Genomic DNA, 12,886 nt, shown 5'->3' with positions numbered 1-12,886 from the left:
AGTTCTGCAAAGGAAGTAATGGGTGGAATTTTCAGGAACTCCCCTAGACTCACCCCCTTGGCATCAAGGACACAGGTGGAAGCATCATCCTCTTCTCCTCCCCCGCCCCCACCCCCACTGTAATTTATCATTGCAGTGTAAGCAGGTCACAATCCTGCTGGAATGGGGTTCTGCCCTATTTTCCTGTCCCCTACCAGTGATCCAGCAAATTTCCACTGGGGGCCTGATCGGAATTTCGAGTCCATGTTTTTTAATCATAACACAATTATAACCTACATATAAATGTGAGCCCAGATTTTATTTAATCAGCAAGAGCGCTGAGCAGGCTTTATAGAGGGGATATTTGTGTGGCTAATAGAGATAGTCAGAAAGCAAGAGATTTATGTGTGATAAAAATAGCAAATGGAGTCTGCCCTACTTTGTATACATAAATAGAAACAATCTGCAAATGCTGGAAATCTAAAATAAAAACAGAAAATGTAGGCCATACACAGTGGGTCCATCAGCATCTGAAAATAGAGAAAACAGGCTAAATGCCTCAGAACTGAGAAACATAGAATATAGGAGCAGGAGTAGGCCATTCGACCCTTCGAGCCTGCTGCGCCATTCTTTATGATCATGGCTGATCCTCTATCTCAATACCATATTCCCGCTCCCTCCCCATACTCCATGATGCCTTTTGCGTCTAGAAACCTATCTAGCTGCTTCTTAAATATATTCAGAAGCAAAAGCAGGCCTGCCCCTCTTCGATTGTGGCCAGGAGTCTCTACCTGAAACATTAATCTGTTTTTTCTTTTCAGGTGCTCATGGACCCAATATATATTTCCAGGATTTTCTCACATTATTGTCCTGTGGACTGAGAATCTAAGGGGGTGGAATTGGTCTTGGGCAGGAGCACAGAACAGGCGACAGCCCGTTTTATACCTCGCCACATTTTCATTTCCGTTGATTCGATGGAAAAAAAAACCAGGCAGGATGTAAACCGGGTTGCTGATTCGCTATCACCTGTTTAGCACAACCGTCTAAAATCAAATTAGCCTCAAATCTCAAAAATATTATTTTAGTTGTCACTACATTCCAACAAATCCATTATTTGGAATTGCTGTGTGATTTAGAAATCCTGCACATTTGCGTGATTTATGTAAATGTATAAAACTCAAAAATGAGATCTAGACCCAAGCTGGAATATACCTGTGAACACTTTAAATTTGTTTTGAGCTAGTAGATCTATCACTACCTTCATAAAACGGTTTGTCAGCAATAAACTGATCAATTTCGAGAGACGCAGGCTCTGTCCTGCATCATGTCATAAAATATTTCTGTATTCTATCTTATATGAAATTGTAGCTAGGCCAATGTTCTATGAATTTAAAATGGAGCTCTGTTAGTTGCTTCTAAAGAAAAAAGCCTTTGTTGTGTTGGGGCTGTGATTTAATACATGAAAGAACATTTTGAGCTCAGTCAATCTAGCAGATGGGAATTATCAACAACTTAATTGCATCAACTCCAGATTGTCTGGCTGGAAACCTCACGTTTTTGAAATGCTGTATGAATGTAAGTGGGCCGATTAGAGAAGAAAAGTTGCTACTTGTAATGGTTGACTCATCGATTGACGTCCTAAATGGAAGGTTTTTGTTGCCTCAGTACCTGCGATATACAGGATTTTATTTGGTATAAAGGTATCGCATTGGCTGCTCATCTTTTGTTCACTCAATTCAACTGTAATTCCATGTCATGGTGGTGAGACAGTACTCTGTCGGCACGGAGGAATGCACCCCCATGGAAGATCATCAAAGTACTCCATTTAAAGATTCTGCAAAAGGGAGATTCTAGAGAGTTTGTTGTTTTCAAATCAACAAATATGTTGTCTGTAAGTTTAACATTGTTTTGCTGTATTCATTTTGCTTTTGTGTATATTTAATTCTTGCCTAAATTTGACTTGTGTAGTTTTAACCTAAACAATACAGTCTGACAGCATAGTGTTTTTCTGTCCTTTGGGGAAAAAAAACAGGAGTTCAAGGTGAGCAGCCAACATGGAACTTCAGTGCAAAACCCAGCAGTAAAAGGGTAAATGTTAATCCTGCGGCCCACTAACCCATATGTTATTTTCGTAATGTTGTAAGTTTCAGGTCATAGGAAACATGGGTCAGCCAATGGAAACTGGCTTTGCATAAATAAAGTGTTGAGAGAGTGCCTGCATTATAACAATCATCACATTCACAAACTAGTTTGTCAACGATAAACCCATCAATCTCCCAAAGCTTATGCAATGTACTGAATCCATGTGGGTAATTCTTCAACCACCAGAACATGTGGGCATGGTTGCAAAAGTCTCAGACTGATGGGATGAAAGTCTTATGTCTCTAGTGGCTGCGAGAGTCCTAAGTGAATTAAGTGTGGTCAATCTGAGAGTCACCTTCTAGTAGCCATGTACAGAGCACCCATAATCCTGCATTGAATTGGCAGTCTGTCTCAAAAAAGAAATTACACTCATACACCTAGTAGTGGTCTTATAAGTGTGTGCGCAGAGGTGGGGGGTTGTTTAAAAGATAAGAGATGGGCCCCAAAAATGCATAGGGTTTCTAATAAATTCCTGCTATATCTCCAGTGGGAGTGTAACGAAAGGCCTGGGAAAAAGGCCAGAACTGGACCTGCACGTGTAATTTCTGGGAGACCCTCTCTGGGGCAAAAATTCTATCAACCCCAAAAATGATCCCTTGTGTCAGTGGGGGTTTGGTGGGGGAGGATTTCTTACACTAGGTGTTCCCACTTCCATGGTTTCAGTGGGACCCGGCATATGTTTGGAGGCCAGTAAGACAAACGAGATGAAACATACCAGACTGTATGGGCCCCATCGGGAGGGTGTCCAGACCAGAATTGGTGCCTGGACTCCAAAAATGGGGACAGCAATTTTTTTGAAAATGTTTAAAGTGGCCTCCCATATCAGTGGGAGGGAACCCAGCAATCAACCCCCGAGACACTTCCAGTCACCCAGCCAACTTCTTCCTGAGTTTCAAGGGCATGGCCCCAGCATGGTGGTCAGGACTTTTGGGGCCACGTTGTTGAAACACGTGCATTGCATCTACTTATTTATCCGAAGGAGTCGGATGTGAACTGGTAGGTAGATGGTGCAGTTTCATTGCATGCATTGAATTCTGGTGTGCTGTTACCAAAAGGACAATTTGGGGTGTATTTCCCAACACCTGACTTTTTATGCAATCACTTCACCTGAACCTACCAGTGGTCCCCTGCACAGGCTTCCCTTCCCAACTGGTAATGGTTAACCAGACCCTTAGCCCTGGATTTCATCTAATCATCATAGATAGACAATTTACTAAAGAGCAGTCCCTTACTGGGGCCTTCCCTACGTTTGAGTAACAGATAGCCCCATGACAGGGTGGGACATCTGCATGAAAGGGAACTAGGCTTAATGTAAGTGTATAATACAGCAGTCCACCTGGCATATCAGTCACTTGGAACTAAGCGCAGTAAGGCTAACTCTGGAATGCTTCCAGACCACAGTACAGGGCAATCTGGTATATATGTGGTTGAACAGCACTACAATGATCCATGGCATCAATGAGATTCTCATTCCCTTTGCCAAGATGCAGTATTACTATTACACTGGTGTCTGAGTCATAAGATTACTTTCTGTTTAAAACCTTGTTCTGTTTGGGTTAATATTGCAGCTATTTCAGGCTTTGATGTACTATTTGGCCTAAAAATTCAACCAGTTTTTGGGCGCTAACAGCTTCTTAAACCTCCAATATGGCGGGCAAGAAACACACATTCATTACAAGCTGGAAGTGCATCGCTCGACATAATGGTGTAAGCAAACAATAGGTATCCAGGGCCAATGCCTGAATTAGGCATCCCCTTGCATATTCAAATAATTTGAACCTCCCTCTGCAATACTCATAATTGCCAACTAGATTTAACAAAATCATGTGACAATTCCTTTGACAGGTATGGATGCTATGCAGGGGCCTCCCACTCCTAATTCTATGCTACTAGGATACACTGTTACTGTGTGGAAGATGCAGAATGAAGAAGAAAGATTATCTCCCTTTTAGAGTCTTCTTTCTTACTCACTTCAAATTATATGCATCTTCCATACACCACAATCCTTAGTATTAACACTGTGACTTCTAAAGCAGAGGGTTGTGGGTTCAAGCTCCATTCCAGTCCTGACCTGTGGACTCCTACACTGTTCCCTTTGACCATTCTATGTTGATAGCACCAGTTCCCCACAATCCATATCATGCTTCTGTGCTCAGAAAGCATGCTTCCTTTTAAAGCAGGCCTTCTAAGGTCTGTGTCCCATGGCTCCTCAGCAGAGGAATTGAGTCAGGGTGGTCCTTTGAACAGCAAGTTCTTGCTCCTCTGCTTCCACCACCACTTCCTTTTCCTCCTGCTCACTTTCTGAGTCACCTGATGTACCCTTAACATTATCACTATACAAATCCACTAGAATGGATGTATATGAGCTGACACTCATACGGTGTGTAGACCTGAGTCATGCCACTTTCTGTGAAGTGCTAGGGAGACCTAGGGCAATGGCTGCCAACGATTTATCCTGTTATACACCTATAGAAGTGAAATAAGATATATTACAATATTCCATTCGAATTTGGCACATCTTTTTGTGCTTGTGTCAGTAGTTGTCTGTCCCTCCTCCCATGTAAGTCTGTTCTCAGTGGTTATGTGCCGCCTTGTCCTGGAAGAAGAGGAGCAAAGGTAGACGTTCACATTGTGATGGGGAGATACAGGAATAAGTCAGGAACATTCTGCAGACAAGAGTAGAGGTGATTACATAGACATGCATCATTGGCAAGAAAGAAAAGTAGGGTGCAGCTTCCCCGGAAGGTTGTGAGGGAAGGCAACATTTTAGTTGGCTGCTGAAGATTTCAAAGGTGCTTTGTGACATGCCTGGTAAGCATGATTGACAAATACATTGGGGGCCTTAAAATATACAATATGCCACTCTGCTATCATACTTAATAGAGTCTCTAAGCTACTTTCTGACATAAAGCCATGTTCTGTAGGTGTTGATCTCTGAGTTAATGTATTATCACCTCCTACCAGGTATTTTGCTGTATACTTTTACGAGGCTTTTTAACTTGTGTTCCTCATGAGCTGCATCTGCTCATGTAGCATCTCCATATTAACATTTGAAAACCTCTGGACAGTTCTTGCTGCTTTGTCTGCTGTTTCCATACTCCTTAATGTCTCAGATTGCGATAGAACAAAACAAGCCTCCACAAACACCAGAAGCTTTAAAACCCAGCTGCAGGCTTTGAAAGGTTACCTGATCTCTTGCCCACAAAGTTGTCAGCTCCCAACTTGGACTTTGCACACACAGGCACTCACTTCCTTAATGTTAATGAGATGGGCCATGGAGTCTGAATATGGCCTGCCTTCAAACAAATGTGTTGGGTGTGACGCCCGCAGTGCCATTCCTCCCTCAGTTCATACCCAGACAGTGAGTTCCTGATCTTGGTCATGCCGTAAGAAGCAGGTGCCAAAGTGTAGTTGAGATATTTTCCCACAGGAAGTGGGGGAAATTTGAAGGGCAAGTCAGTTCAGGCTCCTTGCATGTTCTTCCTGGATCAAGGCAGGCATTGAGTAACAGGTCTTTGGAACAGGTTGTACTCCTGCATTCTTGACCTAGGTAAAAAAAATGTTAAGATAAACATCAAATCAGCAGTACATCAGCGATCTGTCGTGATATCAGTATAGAGTTGAACAAGTTCATTTAGCAAAATTCTATACAATTACTAAAGCTGTTAATATAAAACTATTGAATAGATTTACAGCAGCATTGGATACAGTGGTCTCTCACCTTTTGAGCTCTAATATGATACTTGTGAACTGTGTATAAATGTTAGAAAATAGGGGGCATAACACCTGTTTGAGGCCCCTTTGTAAAATTGGGCTGCCCTGAATGTGTTCAAAAAACCAGGCTGCTACCAAAAAGATAATTTTGGGAAAAATATATAGCTGAATGTGGAGCTGGGAGGAGCAAGAAGTCTGCTCCCAGCTCCACATTACAAACACGGGCCGCTGCCAGCCACTGACTGACCCGACCCAATTGGCTTCCTCCCTCTTTGGGTTGCTGCCTTCCTCCATCTCCCGGTCACTGCTCCCTCCCTCTCTCAGTCACTGCCTCCCTCCCTTTCGATTGCTTCCTTCCCTCCTGATTGTCCCCTCTCTCCCGATTGCTCTCCTCCCACCTTCTCCCAGTCGCTGCCCTCCCTCTCGATCGCTTCCCCCCCACCCCGAGACCTAACTGTGAGCCGCTGACGGCAATAGAGCGGCCCGAAATTGGAATGTCTTCACCAGCGACCTGCCCAGCCAGCATCTGCAACTCGCCGGTTCGATGTAAATGAGGCTTTAGGCCCATTATCGGGTAGACATCGGGCCTACCCATACTGGTGCATTTCTATTCAATTTCTAGGCCTTTGAATTTGGTTGTACCTGCGTCATCTAAACAGCTGTACATTTTTTTGTCCCAGTATCCCTAGAGCATTAAGTAGCACTCGTGGCTGGAGCTGCAACAACAAAGCTGTTTAGATGAAAAAGTTACTTTTATGACCCATTAATTCAATGTCATTTTTGCTTACAAAATGAATTATCCAATAGTTTGAGTTAAGCATTTTTTGCATAATTTCAATTCTGATTAACAGATAATTTTAATGAAGCAACTTCAAATTAACCGGAGTAGACCATAAATGGTATCTAGTAGAGGATTAATATGCATCCCTGCTAATTAGCGGTCTGATCCTCAAATTCTTGAGAGTCCATTGTGAAGATGGGTGGAGGGGAACATATTCCTCTTGTATTGCCTGTTGATGCAGCAATACAGAACAAATCCCATCCTTCAGTCAAGCAATGAAACGACTTTAACTTCAGCATTGTAAAGGTAAGCTTTTTGACGGTGAAAGCCGTATAAACCTGAACGATCGATCAGTCTTAAAATATGCAGATTTTCTTCAGCTGTTAGGAAAGGTGAGTGTAAATACCGTGATAGTCAACACTGGGTTCCTGATCTCAGCCACAGTGCTGTGAAAAAACACCAGGCAGAGCCCAGGTGCTTTCCCACTGAGAGATTGGGAAAATCAAGTGGAAAGGTATCAGAGTTGCTTTTGTGCATTTCATAGAAGAATCATAGAAGTTTACAACATGGAAACAGGCCCTTCGGCCCAACATGTCCATGTCGCCCAGTTTATACCGCTAAGCTAGTCCCAATTGCCTGCACTTGGCCCATATCCCTCGATACCCATCTTACCCATGTAACTGTCCAAATGCTTTTTAAAAGACAAAATTGTACCCGCCTCTACTACTGCCTCTGGCAGCTCGTTCCAGACACTCACCACCCTTTGAGTGAAAAAATTGCCCCTCTGGACCCTTTTGTATCTCTCCCCTGTCACCTTAAATGTATGCCCCCTCGTTATAGACTCCCCTACCTTTGGGAAAATATTTTGACTACCTACCTTATCTATGCCCCTCATTATTTTATGGACTTCTATAAGATCACCCCTAAACCTCCTTGTAATTATTTCAAAGCAGCATTGAAAGAGGCCTTGGAGTTAGTGTAGATATAAGGAAAAAGGCAGAGAACATAATTTGGGAAAAGAAGGATAAATAGAAAAAAATTTAATTGGATGCACATACAAATAACAAAAAATATAATCACTGACATGCCATGAGAAGAAATCTCGCTACTGTGAATTAAAAATGTGAAAATGACTATTAATTGCATTCTTGCTGCTTAGTACAAACTGATGTTCAATAATGTTCAATTTTCATCCCGACTTTCTCCTGTTGTACACTGAATAAAAAGCTCAGTTGTCTAAAGTTGATAAAATTGAAAAGCAGCGAAGTTATGATAAGCCTGGTTAGATCACACTTGGAGTACTGTGCACAGTTCTGGCCTTCATATTATAAAAAGGATACAGGGACACTGGAGAAGGTGCGAAAAATGATTTACAAGGATGATATCAGAACTGAGAGGATATACTTATCAGGAAAAACTAAACAGACTGGGGCTCTTTTCTTTGGAAAAGAGAAGGCTGAGGGGTGACCTGATAGAGGTCTTTAAGATTATGAAAGGCTTTTATAGGTTAGTTTTAGAGGAGATGTTTCCAATTGTGGGGAGTCCAAAACTAGAGATCATAAGAACATAAGAAATAGGAGCAGGAGTAGGCCAATCGGCCCCTCGAGCCTGCTCCGCCATTCAATAAGATCATGGCTGATCTGATCCTAACCTCAAATCTAAATTCATGTCCAATTTCCTGCCTGCTCCCCGTAACCCCTAATTCCCTTTACTTCTAGGAAACTGTCGATTTCTGTTTTAAATTTATTTAATGATGATAAATATAAGATAGTCACTAATAAATCCAATAGGGAATTTAGGAGAAACTTCTTTACCCAGAGAGTGGTTTAGAATGTGAAACTCGCTACCACAAGGAGTAGTTGAGGCGAATAGCATAAATGCATTTAAGGGGAAGCTAGATAAACACATGAGGGAGAAAGGAATAGAAGGTTATGCTGACAGGGTTGGATAAAGAGGGGTGGGAGAAGGCTCGTCTGGAGCATAAATATTGGCACATAACAGTTGGGCCGAATGACCTGTTTCTGTGCTGTACGTTCTATGTAAAGTTACTAAAGTTTGATTGTTTAGTTTTTTGATGGAGTTTTTTCTGTAGCGCTTGTTCACTGCAGAGAAAGGGCTTTCAGAAGTAACAGCGCAGTTTCTTCGGTTATTGTGAACGTTTACTTTTAGGAAAATCTTGGCTTCTGTTCACCCCGCACTGTTTCATATTTACTCTGCGGCCTTTTGCTCTTTAGCATGCCCCCATTCTTTCGTAGGGGAAGTTATATTTTGATTACAGGAATCCTACCTTGGTTAGCAACCACATGTACAGGAAGTTCTTTTTATCATCTGTACCTGGCAAAGTTACGGTAAAGACTGACAGTTAGTTAGTACAGAGTAAACTTGATGTATTCTAATGGGCAGTACCTAGATGTTTTTGTCAGAATTTTCTTGTAACAATGATTTGTTTTGTAGCAGGTTGTGCTGGAAATGCCCTGAAATATAATTACTAAATACCAATTATTCTAGCGTCTATTATTCAAATCCAATTTAACAGCATATTTTTAACCACCATTTCAGTAAAGGACCATATATGGTTTAAGATTTTTTTTTGGGGTTAGTGAGGGAGGAAGCAATAGAAAAGTACATTTAGCAACAGTTATTCCAATATAGAGCAGCATGTGGTGACTGGGGAATCACAAGTACAATCATCAGTAAAGATTGTGAATAGAACTCCCAGTTAAGACTCCAGTACTCTTTTTATAATTACTGGACCACCCTGCTGGAACCCAGTTTGATTCAAGTGGGATGTGTGAAACTGATAATTTGATGTTTATTTGATGGTGGATTTGCGATGTTATACGTAATGGACATCCCTTTTGAAAATGTTAATTGAAAATTGCAAGCTCAATTTCAAAGTATAGGATGTTACATAATATTGTTTAGCATGATCTGCTCTATAATCCCCATGTCATTTATGAAATAATCTAGGATTTTGTGAATCAAAAAGTAGGATATCACATTATATCTCCAAAATGTGAAACAGCCCAGTTCATTGTACAGAACTGCCTTTGAAACTAGGCCTGTACATTCACAAGTTTACCTGCCTGCTGGTAGAATTTCCCATTTGTTAGTATGAGGTAGTTTCACCAACAGGAGGGCAAAGGTAGTGACTATGCATCAAAAGTGCTTCATTGGCTGTAAAGTGCTTTGGGGCATCCTGAGGTCATGAAAGGTGCTATTTAAATGCAAGTCTTTCTTTTATATGCAAAATTTGTTTTGCATCAAAACTTTCCAGAGCTACAGAGGGGCACAGTATGGAGGTTTGAGGCAGTCGTCCTGCTGGGCACCACTGCCATAATTTTTGTTGCTGCCTTTGATTACGAAGTCTGTAACCACATTTTGCACCTCCAACTTTCATTCACCCACTTTTTTCGTTGGCTTTTTAGAACTAATGTTATTTATTGTGCCACTGTAAATAAGTTAATATGGATTTGGCAGTCCTGACCAAGTATGGGTCTACAGAGCTGCGCAGAATTTGGTATTAAATTGCCACTCTCATTTAGACAGGCCACAAGTGATTGGTGTGGGTAATGGACATGCAATTTTGGCACAGTTGTGGGTACTCTTCTGAAGTTTAGGTCAAAACATATTGTTGGACTGATTTGAGCAATCTTTGCTGTATATCTGTTTGTTTGTCTTGTATCTGACATGGAGCACTCGGTGCTAACATTGAGTATCCAGAAGTGGAAAAGTATTTCATCCCTTTTTATGTCTCTTTCATTATTGAACAGAAAACATCATACTTCTTCCCCAAAAATTTTAATTATCTGTCTATTATATATTAAATTTTGGGGCACACATTTCATTGAAACTCATTATAAGTACCCACAGTTCCAATTACGCCTGTATGTGGCACTGTGAGAGGTATTTTCAATGTTAAAATTGTGTCACATTGCCCTGTCACAACCTGTATCACACACAATAGCTACTATTTTACAGTGAGGGTATGTGACTTTGTAATTGCACAACCTGGTTGCCTAAAAATGCTTTCTGAACTTTTTTTCATCCATCATTTTCTTTTCCATAACTGAAATTTCTAATGCCCAATATAAGAATTTAAACAAAATAAAAATCCCAAAAATGACTTACTTCACAATAACATGATTACATTTATTCATTGAATTTTCTTTTGTGTCTTTTAAATTCCTCATGATTTTTTTAATTTTAAGGCCCGCACTGTAACTTTGTGAACTGAATTTGGATTGTGCAGTCTGAGTATGTGTAATGTGAAGAGTACAGTACAATACTAGAAAATCACCCATTTGCTATGAGTTTCACGATTATAATTTATTTTGTAGCGCCTCACCATACACCAGTTTGGCTACGCATTAACATAGAAATTTGCAAGTGGTAGTATGACCCTCCACCTGAGATCTGCTGAAAGAGACAATCAGGGAAAGTGCTGAGCACACCGTGGGTCAGATAGAGGGAAAAACGGCAAAGAAGTTATGGAGGAAAAGGAAAAATGTGAACACAGATGAGGGCAAAAAAAATATAGGAGATTGAACAAAAAGCTCAAGAGAGAGACTGATGAGGCTAGAGAAGTCTGGCTGAAGATACTATGTGAGGAGTTGGATAAGAAAGGCAGAGCTGATTTGTTCCATGAAAGTGAAGAGAATGTATGATTCAAACAGACAAGGAATGAGACTTAATGCAATCAAAAACAAAGATGGACGACTATTGACTGATCTAATTGAAGTACGAAAGAGATGGCAAGAATATATTTTTTATTCGTTCATGGGATGTGGGCATCGCTGGCAAGGCCGGCATTTATTGCCCAATATGTTGAACAATTGTATGCCAAAGAGAAAAAGCCAGTTGACATTGAAATAGAAAAGGAGGAAGTTTATTTGTCTGGACCCTGAAGTCCTTGAGTGTGAAGCGAGGGTTGCAATAAGTGAGCTCAAGAATGGAAAGGCCGCAGAGATTCCAGCAGAATTAATTAAAAACATGGGGGAGGAGGCAACAAACAATCTTGTTAATTTGTGTAAAGCCATGTACTTGAAAAGGGAAAGACCAGATGATTAATGAAAATAATCATGATACCTCTGGAAAAATAGCCAAATGCCAGCAAATGTGATGAGTTTCGTACCATCACTTGATCATTTGATTCCACATAAGTCAAAGATTATGCTCAGATTACTTACAAGAAGGTTAAGAGCAAAAGCGGAACAATATCTTGGCAAAAATCAATTTGGGTTCTGTAGAGGTTGTGAAATAAGAGAGGCACTAGGGACAATGAGAGTTCTGTGCAATAGGAGTTTAAAACACAATTAAGAGGTGTACATTTGCTTTGTAGATTTTGAAAATGCCTTTCATAGAGTGAGCTGAGCCAAACTAAAGGAGGTGCTAAGGAATATTGTAAACAATTTTACAACACCAAGTTATAGTCCAGCAATTTTATTTTAAATTCACAAGCTTTCGGAGGCTACCTCCTTCCTCAGGTGAACGATGTGGAAAAAAAAAAGGAATATTGGTGTGGATTGGATAGACACTTGATCAAGGCTTTGTATATGGGGCAAGTTGCAAGTGTTAGTGTAGCAGATGGAGAATCAGATTTGCTGATGACAAAGTCTTAGTAGCAAGCACTATGAATCGTACTGCAGTTGTAATGTGTTTGCTATAGACTTACCAAGAAATAGTTTGCATTGATTCCCAAGAAATTGAGTAGTTGTACTTTTAAGACTTTTTACACACTCGTGGACCTTCATTTTATAGATGAACGTGGACGTTACTTCACATGAATTTGAAATGATTGCATTTTTAGGCCTTTTTAACAAGTCATGGGTACTTGATGTGGTGGTGATTTTCTACCACTATGTATTGCTAGTTTGACATACTTTGTGCATGATGGTAACATCTAAATATTGGAAGAGCTAACTTGTGAAGAGTACAGTACAACACTGGAAAATCACCCATTTGCAATGAGTTTCATGATTATAATTTATTTTGCAGTGCCTCACCATACACCATACATCAGTTTGGCTACGTAGTAACATAGAAATTTGCAAGTGATAGTATGACCCTCCATCTGAGATCATATGATACAGTCAGAACTACTTCAGGATCCAAAATATCTTAATGAGAATATCTTCTTGCATGTAGTATAATTTTAGGTAGATGCAGAGTTTCTGGCCTTTAAGCCAAAAACACAGGCCCTTAAATTCAGATTGGCATGATGTGGTGATGCTTCACTTTACAGTGGATAATCATGGGAACATCTTGTTG

The 12,886-nt window shown here is 40.6% G+C and overlaps 1 protein-coding gene across 6 annotated transcripts in view; it reads left to right on the top strand.

Moving 5' to 3' along the window:
• The window catches only part of LOC137321063 (guanine nucleotide-binding protein G(I)/G(S)/G(O) subunit gamma-7-like), a 189,096-nt gene that overhangs the window by 35,829 nt on the left and 140,381 nt on the right, over positions 1 to 12,886 (top strand). The gene's annotated exons all lie outside the window — the stretch shown is intronic.

This window comes from Heptranchias perlo, chromosome 4, assembly GCF_035084215.1.
Source record: "Heptranchias perlo isolate sHepPer1 chromosome 4, sHepPer1.hap1, whole genome shotgun sequence".
NCBI classification, from domain to species: domain Eukaryota; kingdom Metazoa; phylum Chordata; class Chondrichthyes; order Hexanchiformes; family Hexanchidae; genus Heptranchias; species Heptranchias perlo.
The sequence above is the reverse complement of the archived record's forward strand: the minus strand, read 5'-3'. Positions and strand labels throughout refer to the sequence as shown.